This window comes from Prionailurus bengalensis, chromosome B2 (assembly GCF_016509475.1).
Source record: "Prionailurus bengalensis isolate Pbe53 chromosome B2, Fcat_Pben_1.1_paternal_pri, whole genome shotgun sequence".
Taxonomy (NCBI): Eukaryota; Metazoa; Chordata; class Mammalia; order Carnivora; family Felidae; genus Prionailurus; species Prionailurus bengalensis.
In genome coordinates this window covers 128,952,058-128,959,848 of record NC_057349.1, presented here as the reverse complement: position 1 = coordinate 128,959,848, position 7,791 = coordinate 128,952,058, and positions in this window count along the sequence as shown.

Here is a 7,791-nt window from a genome sequence, read left to right as displayed (position 1 = left end):
ACTGGGAAAGGAGAGATAATATAATCAATCTGATACTGGATGTTTTACATCTACCCACTATTTACCAATGAAGTAATACTCATCATCTTTCTTCAGCAGTAGCATCATGGTGAAGGTGTATTAAGCACTTAGAACAGCACTGTTCTAAGAATTTCTACTGGTCTTAATTCACTTTATCCTCTCAAAAACTTTATGAAGGTAGTGCGATTATGCCCATTATAAAGATGATGAAACTGAGGTCACTCAGTAAGAATCACAGAGTATCCAAGTTTGAGGGAAACGTAGGGTTCACTTTTTTCAACTCTCAGTTTATAAATGAGTTTATAAAAGGCCCAGAGGTTCATGTCTTGCTCAGAATTACATAAAAAGTTAGTAGCTGAGCCACAAATATTTAAACAACTAGCATACATTAAGTGCTTACTCTATGCCAATTAACCCTTACAATAACACTATGAAATAAATACTACTGTCTCAATTTTGCAACAACAACAAGAAACCCCACAAAAATAAAAAACAAACAAACAAACAAAAAAAACATTGGCACTTGGAGATGTTAAGGTACTTGGGCAAATCACCCTCCGGTAAATGCCGGTGCTGGGATTTGGATCCCGGCCTTCTCCCTAGAGGTCTTAGTAGTATCAATACGCTGCTTCTCCAATAGGACCACCTTTCTCTCCTCTATGCCGGCTTTCATCTGAGCCGGTTGGCCTCCTACCTAGGCTATAAACAGCTGCATTTTAATCTCTGGCCTTGGTAGTTCTCGCTGGGCGGGAGATAGTTCGTGGAATCCTGGAGTGATTAAGAAGTGAGAGAAAATGAATGGCACCTCCTTTGCTAAGTTCTGAAGCATCACAACTAATAGGAGCCTTTAAGTTTGTTCGACATAAAATCAAATGTCAGTGATAATGGAAACCGTAACAATATATCTTTATGCTTTCAGGTCTGATGTTTAAAATCACACTTTTCTCCATTTTCACTTTCCTTTAGGTTTCTTGGGGGCATTTTGCAAACGTTGTCATTATATTTATATAAATGCAGTAAACCTAGTGATGAAATTTCTTAATGAGACCTTAAACTCAAATGTAATGGTCTTGAGTTTTTCCTTCCTCAAATTTCACACTGATCATGAAATTTAATATTTCCCATCGTGTACATCTTTTTTTTTTTAATTAACATCATAGTTTTATTTAATAAAGAGTTTTACAAAGGGGATAACTGGTGATTTTTTTTAAGCATATATTTAAGTTTATATATGTTTGGATCAATAAATATTATTATGAATGTCTTTTCATGAATGCTTTTTAAAATGAGAAATACACACACTTTATTTCCTAATCAGAAGGTATATGTCTATATATCTGAGATTTTACATAACCATTAATTTTTTCTAGTTACATACTCATGAAACTGTGTGTGCTTTAAGCTGCCCAGCCAAATATCACATTTTCTGTATAAAGGGGAAAAGGCTGAAAAATTAGATTTTCAAGAGCCAAGTAAATTTGGGAGTGGCTTCATTCACATGGAGATGTGATTTGAACTTGTTAAGTATTTGCTAATAAGAGAAAGGTACCCTTTGTAGATATTCAGAAGGCTATTATTTTTACTCATCTACTCTGATAATACAATGCGAGTTCTAAGACAAGCTGGGGGTGGTAACTAAGGGCTTCATTTATCTGAAATTAGAAGTGCCCATAATGGGTTGGCAGGGCTGTGGGCCGCATTGTGTGTTTCCCAGTTCTCTCTAATTAGCCATAGAAAAATGTGAAGAATAGCACCCACATTATCCAAATTCTCTTAAGGATTTGCTACCTTAAAAACTATTTTCCCTTTGTTATGTTCAATATGTATAATTATGCTTTCAGAAAGCCCTCTGCTTTGGAATTCTTTTCTTGCTGACCTGCCACCCAGTTGCAAGCCATATCCAGCAGCCACTACTTATTTACTGAAGGTTCTTTTTGGGAAAAGTTTTTAAAATTAATTAAAGGAATATATCATATATATATATATATATATATATATATATATATGTGGTTGTTGCTTTTTTTTTTTTTTTTTAAATCTCCAATGTCTATCCCCTTTTTACAAATCACCTACCCCATAAAGGAATTTTCCTCTGGCTCCTTGTGTCATCTCTTACATCCTCTCTTATGACTTTCTCCCCCACGCCTCACCTCCCCTGTCTAGCCACACTGGCCTTTCACTTCCTTATGGCATGAACTGCTTCTTGTCTTAGGGATTTTACACTTTCAGTTCTCTCTTCCTGGGCCACTCTTTCCCTGCTTTTCCTCAGTCAGCCCAGATGTCAATGCTGCAGGTATCCCCTCAACCAGTATTATTCCACCCTACAGACTTACTCCCAACTGCCTCGTTTTATCTTTAATGTTATTTTTCATGATTTCACCACAAAGTCCAGAGGCCTCATCTGTTTCGTTCACCCCTGTGTCTCTAGCGACCAAATGGGGCCCAGAACATAGGCACTCGATACACTATTTTTGGAACAAAAAAAGACATAGAACTGATCAGTCAGTCGATCAATAAGTAGATAATAGACGTCTTCACTCAAAAACTAATGTATGGAGATAGAAATTATAATATTGATTACCTCAGGGGTATATTAGCTGGGAAGGGGCACAAGGGAGCATTCTGGAAGGTTAAACATATTTTCCATCTTGGTCAGAATAATGGTTATACAAACACATGCACAAACATATGCAAAAATTAACATAGCTGTACACTTATGACTTATTTTGTATACATAAATTAAAAAAGTATATAAACTGTTGTGTTAATCCATCAGGGACTAGACTATATGCATGATAGTTGGTAAGCTTGGTACCACGGGAGCCTGGGTCGGGCATCTCTAAATGTCTAGCATATCAAATTTAAATAAATGCATCAAAAAAATAAATGTCCAGAGTAAGACCTTTGATTGTTGGAAAATAACTGTCGCCTTAGAGGACCGATCTAAGATCAACAACACAACAGGATGTCTTTCCAAAACCACATGTTCTTTTAATGTGGATCTGTCCTACCTATGTCATTATATAAGCCTTTTTTTAGCTAAGGGTGTCTCATGGCTTTTACACAGGGCCTAGGAAAAGATAAGAAGGCAGGAATAAAATATTAACTTTAGAACTTAGTGTCCTTGTTCACCACAATTTATCGTTGGCCCAGTCCTTGCTAGTTGAGGATTCCACAATCTAGATCAGAAGAAATGATTATAAAACAATGATGGGTACAACTAGAAGATACTCAAGGACATGGAGTTTATCAGTTTGTTAGACAGAAGGTTCTATATGCAAAACCATGCAATATTCTATATACGCAAGGATGTCAATGGGAAGTGGCATACTGAATAAGCAGTTCCTTTATGTAAACTTCTTTTAAAAAGGTATAAGACACATAATTAACTTTCTAATACTGTTACACTCCGTGAAAGTCAATGCGAATGGTCTTGTTTATGTACACGGATTGTTCAAGGAATTGAATCTTAACCCTCATGAGTAAAAAGTATTTTTGAAATGATTTGAATTTTCTATTGTTGAAATCTTTCTCAAGAGTCATGAATTTCTTCCTTCTCACAAAAGGTATTCTTGCGAAACACTCCTCTCTCCGTGGTTTGGGTTCAGCATGCATGTTGATGGTTGCATGGGACTATCTCAGCAGTTAATGTGTTGTTAACCTAGTAATAACTAGATGAACTTACCCCGCTGCTTATCCATGTACTTTCAGTAGCTCTTTCCTTGGAGAGAACATTCTCCACTGGGTCTGGGATAATGTCCTCTAGTAGCATTTAATATAATGCTTTAATTTTACTACCTTATTTTACGTAAAATTTCTAGGTAAGGGCCTGAATCATTGCACAAGCTTTGTGACGACTATCGGACTTTGTTTTTGTTTGTTTGTTTTTTCTCCTCGTAACTCAAGGTTCAAAGCTATATAAAAAAAAGGGCCAAATCTACCAGAGGTCTCACCAACAGATAGAATGGGAGTAGATCAAGTCACTATTCTCAGAAATCCTAAAGGTTTAAGGGCTGAGGGACCAATCACAAACTTCAGGGGCACCTAGGTGGCACAGTCAGTTGAGCATCCGACTTCAGCTCAGGTCATGATCTCACGGTTCCTGCATTTGAGCCCTGCATTGGGCTCTGTGCTGACAGATCGGAACCTGGAGCCTGCTTCAGATTTTGTGTCTGCCTCTCTCTCTCTCTGTCCCTCCCCTGCTTGTGCTCGGTCTCTCTCTCTCTCTCTCTCTCTCTCTCTCTCTCTCTCTCTCTCAAAAATAAATAAAACATTAAAAAAATGAAAAAACATCATTGGCTAAATTCAAGAAAAATGCATTTTCCCCCAAAATGTTTTAAAGCTGATAATGAGAAATAACTCTTCTTGTTTCTGAGCATATAGTATATCAAATTTATATACTATACGGCATAAGTTTATATTATATGGCATAAGTTTAAGCCAAAATCTCTATCTCCTCATCCCTACCCATTATTTATCCACTCTCCCATATACATCAATTTCTTTGGAACTGGAAATTGATGTTTTGCCCTAAGAAACCACCACGAGAGCTTGGGAGGAATGTGAAACTCCTCAATAAGCTCTGTGCCCTATTCTTCCCCTTTCTGCTCTCCTCTCTTCCTCTTCTTCCTTTTTTTTCTCACCCTGAGTTGTCAGCAGTTCCGATTTTAGAATCTGTGACTATAAGGGACACCCCTGGATGAGGAAGCAGAGGCCACTACTTTGCTCTTGCCTAAGAAGCCTATGTCATCTTGGCACCCTCTCCACAGGTCCTGGGCAGAGCCTTTCTTGGTGGGCACCAAAGACCTAGCTTCCTCTTTGCCTCTCTGTCACTTCATACTCCCACACCCTTTCCCCTTCAGTCCGTGTCCTATTCCTAGACCTCTGTTGTTGCCCTACAGCACCCCTGCCCAAACTTCAGGCCTCTCTGTCTCAACCCCAACCCCACCTCCCCATTCTATGCTTTGTCGAGATAAACCAGTTTGAGTCCAAAGCTAGCTGTCACTCTGGAAAGGCAATCTAATAAATTAATCTCTCATAAGAAGTTAATGACTTAATAAGAGCTTAGGATATTAAGAGTTTGCTACTTGTATTTGGCTTGTAATGGATGATTTTTATAGATGCAAAGCCTTAAACCCAAGCGGTGACTGTTAGGTGGAAGAATTTCAACTACAGCCCATTTTGGAGTGGGGGAGGGTGATGGAAGACAGTACGATGGGGGAGGGCTAGCGTGATGCTCTTAAATTGCTAATGATGCCCCATAAGCCTACATTCCCCTATATCTAAGCAGGTAGGCACTTCAGGCGTTACTTATCCTGGACCGTCTTATTCTTGCTGGTGACTGTTTACCAATCTTTTTGTTCTCTAGTCTTCTGGTTTTCCATGACAGACCTCAGAACTCATCTTCCTTAGGATAAAGATCTGATGTGGGCAGCCCTTGAGCACTCTCTAGAAGGTAAGAAGCTAGTTTACTGACTACTTAGCTGAAATGTGCAGAACCCTTCCATAAACTGTGGGCATGGCTGGTCCTAAACTAAACCAGAAAGTCATCAAAGTTTATTTATATTCTGCTCATCCCCACCATCTCACCTCTCTCTCACCGTTCTCTCCTCTGTGCATTCCAAATTCTGTGCCCAATAAACCTTCACCCTGTCTTCACTCTTCTCATCCCCAGGGCTGATTCATTCAGTGGGGCCTTTTGGTTCCTAACATAGTTTACACAGATGAAATCTGGTTCAAGTAAGAGCCACAAGAATATCTTTGAAGAATAAAAAGGGTCAGCTTGTCATAAGGGATCACATGAAACTTGAGGAATGTGATAAAGAGGGGAGGAGAAGGTTCTCAGGCAGCCAGCTAGCCCCATTTCAATCTGAGGAGCAAAGTGTAAAACACTTTTGCAAAGTGTAAAGCACTCTAGCTTGAATGAGAATAGGAGTCCCAGGTGGGGAGATGCTCCTTATGTACCATGGAGTTTTCCAGGCCCTGGAGTTTCCCAGAATTGTGAGGATTCTAATTTTACAAATTTAGGGGGCAGCCCAGACTTTTTAAAAAAGCATTTCAAAGAGATGTTTCTTGTGGTCTTTGGAATATACCTAGAGAAACTCTGGAGTATGGGGTGACACATGGTTGGTTGCAAGTCTATGAGATCTGCCTATCCTATGAGAGGCAGGAGGATGAACACTTTATCCTTCAATCCTAATAGATGTCTACTTCGGTCTCAGCAAGTATGGCTCCAGCTGATTAGCCCTTAGTTACCATCCCCTCCCTCCAACCCACAAAGGAGGTTATAATGGGATAAAGAGACTGGTCTACTTTAACAATTCAACAAACATTCAGATTTCTCCCTCAAAATTCTTTTCGTCAACTAATATTTGGAGTCCTAAGTTTTATTCTCACCACAAATCATGCAACTGCTTAATTCTTCTCCATGTACCAAGTAAAACAGGTGACTAGAAAGTAGGGGGGACCATCAAAAAGGTAGTTCTAAATCATTGCACTTTACTAAGACCCAAGGCTGTATTCCACTTACTCATCAGAACTCCATAGCAGGTAACCCCTTTAGAGTCTTATTTATAGTACTATAAATTTATCTGAGGGAATGGCATGCTAGTTAATTCATTTTACACAGTTTTATGGAGGGATTTACTACAGTGCCTTTTTCGAATTTACAGCCAGAAGGAATTAGGCACATCATCTTGACCAATTCCCTAACTCTAAAAATAGAGAAACCAAGGTCAGAAACTTAAGGGATATAGTGGACTCTCCCATCCTACTAGGACCCCTCTTCTTTCTTTTGGGGACTGCTTTTTCCATGAGGACCATCCCCCACTCCAGGTCTAGGTATGAGCAATCAGATCACCCTATCGCCCAAACCCAGTGATTGGTCCAAGGCAAGAACCTGACTAAGGCTGCCTTGAACTGTCTGGGAAGAAGGTCTTTTCCCACTGGGGTTGCAAAATGGGAAAAGGATAATCTGGGACTGCTACCACCATCCTGCAGAATGTTTGTCTGAAGAGCAAAATCAAGCAGAGGTAGGAAGAGCTGAGACAGGGAGAATGGACCAGGGTGAGATCATTTAAGCCCCAGGAGCAGGCTAAGTTGCAATCTGGTTCTTCATTTCTAGTTGTGGGAGTCAATGAAGTCCTTTTCATTCATAAACTAGTGTGAGTTGAGGATTCAAACTTGTAACTGAGTTGTAACATGGACATGCCTGGTTCTGCAGCTTTATGCACAATGTGTCCTGATACTCCCTTCTCCTGCCTGGGTATATCAGTCTCCATGCTCTGTGGCAGGAAGGAAGGGTTGAGTTTTAGAATGCCTAAGCACAAACTGCATTATCTGCTAAAAATGCAGATTCCGAGGACCACAAAAATTCAAGTTTGGTGAGACTGGGTGGCAAAGGCCATAAACCTATCCCTTATCCAGGTTTTTCCTGAGTGGGAAAAGTCCTTAGAGTGACTTAGGAGGCTGTTATGTTCACTGGCTGTCACCTTCTGTTCCAGTCACACTGTTTCCCTTGAGGTCAACAAACATGCCAGACTTGCTCTGCTCGTAGAGCTTTATCTTCACTGTTCCTTCTACCTGAAAAGCTCTTTACTCCAGATACAGCTACGGCAAAACCATTCCTTTTACTTACTGGCAGAAATGTCACTTTTGAGGAGTGACCTGTCCAATTCTGATCTCCCTATTTAATATGACAAAGCAACACCCCTCACCCCACCCGTATCCCTTACCCTATTTTATAATTTTCCCCTGTAACTCTTTTTACCT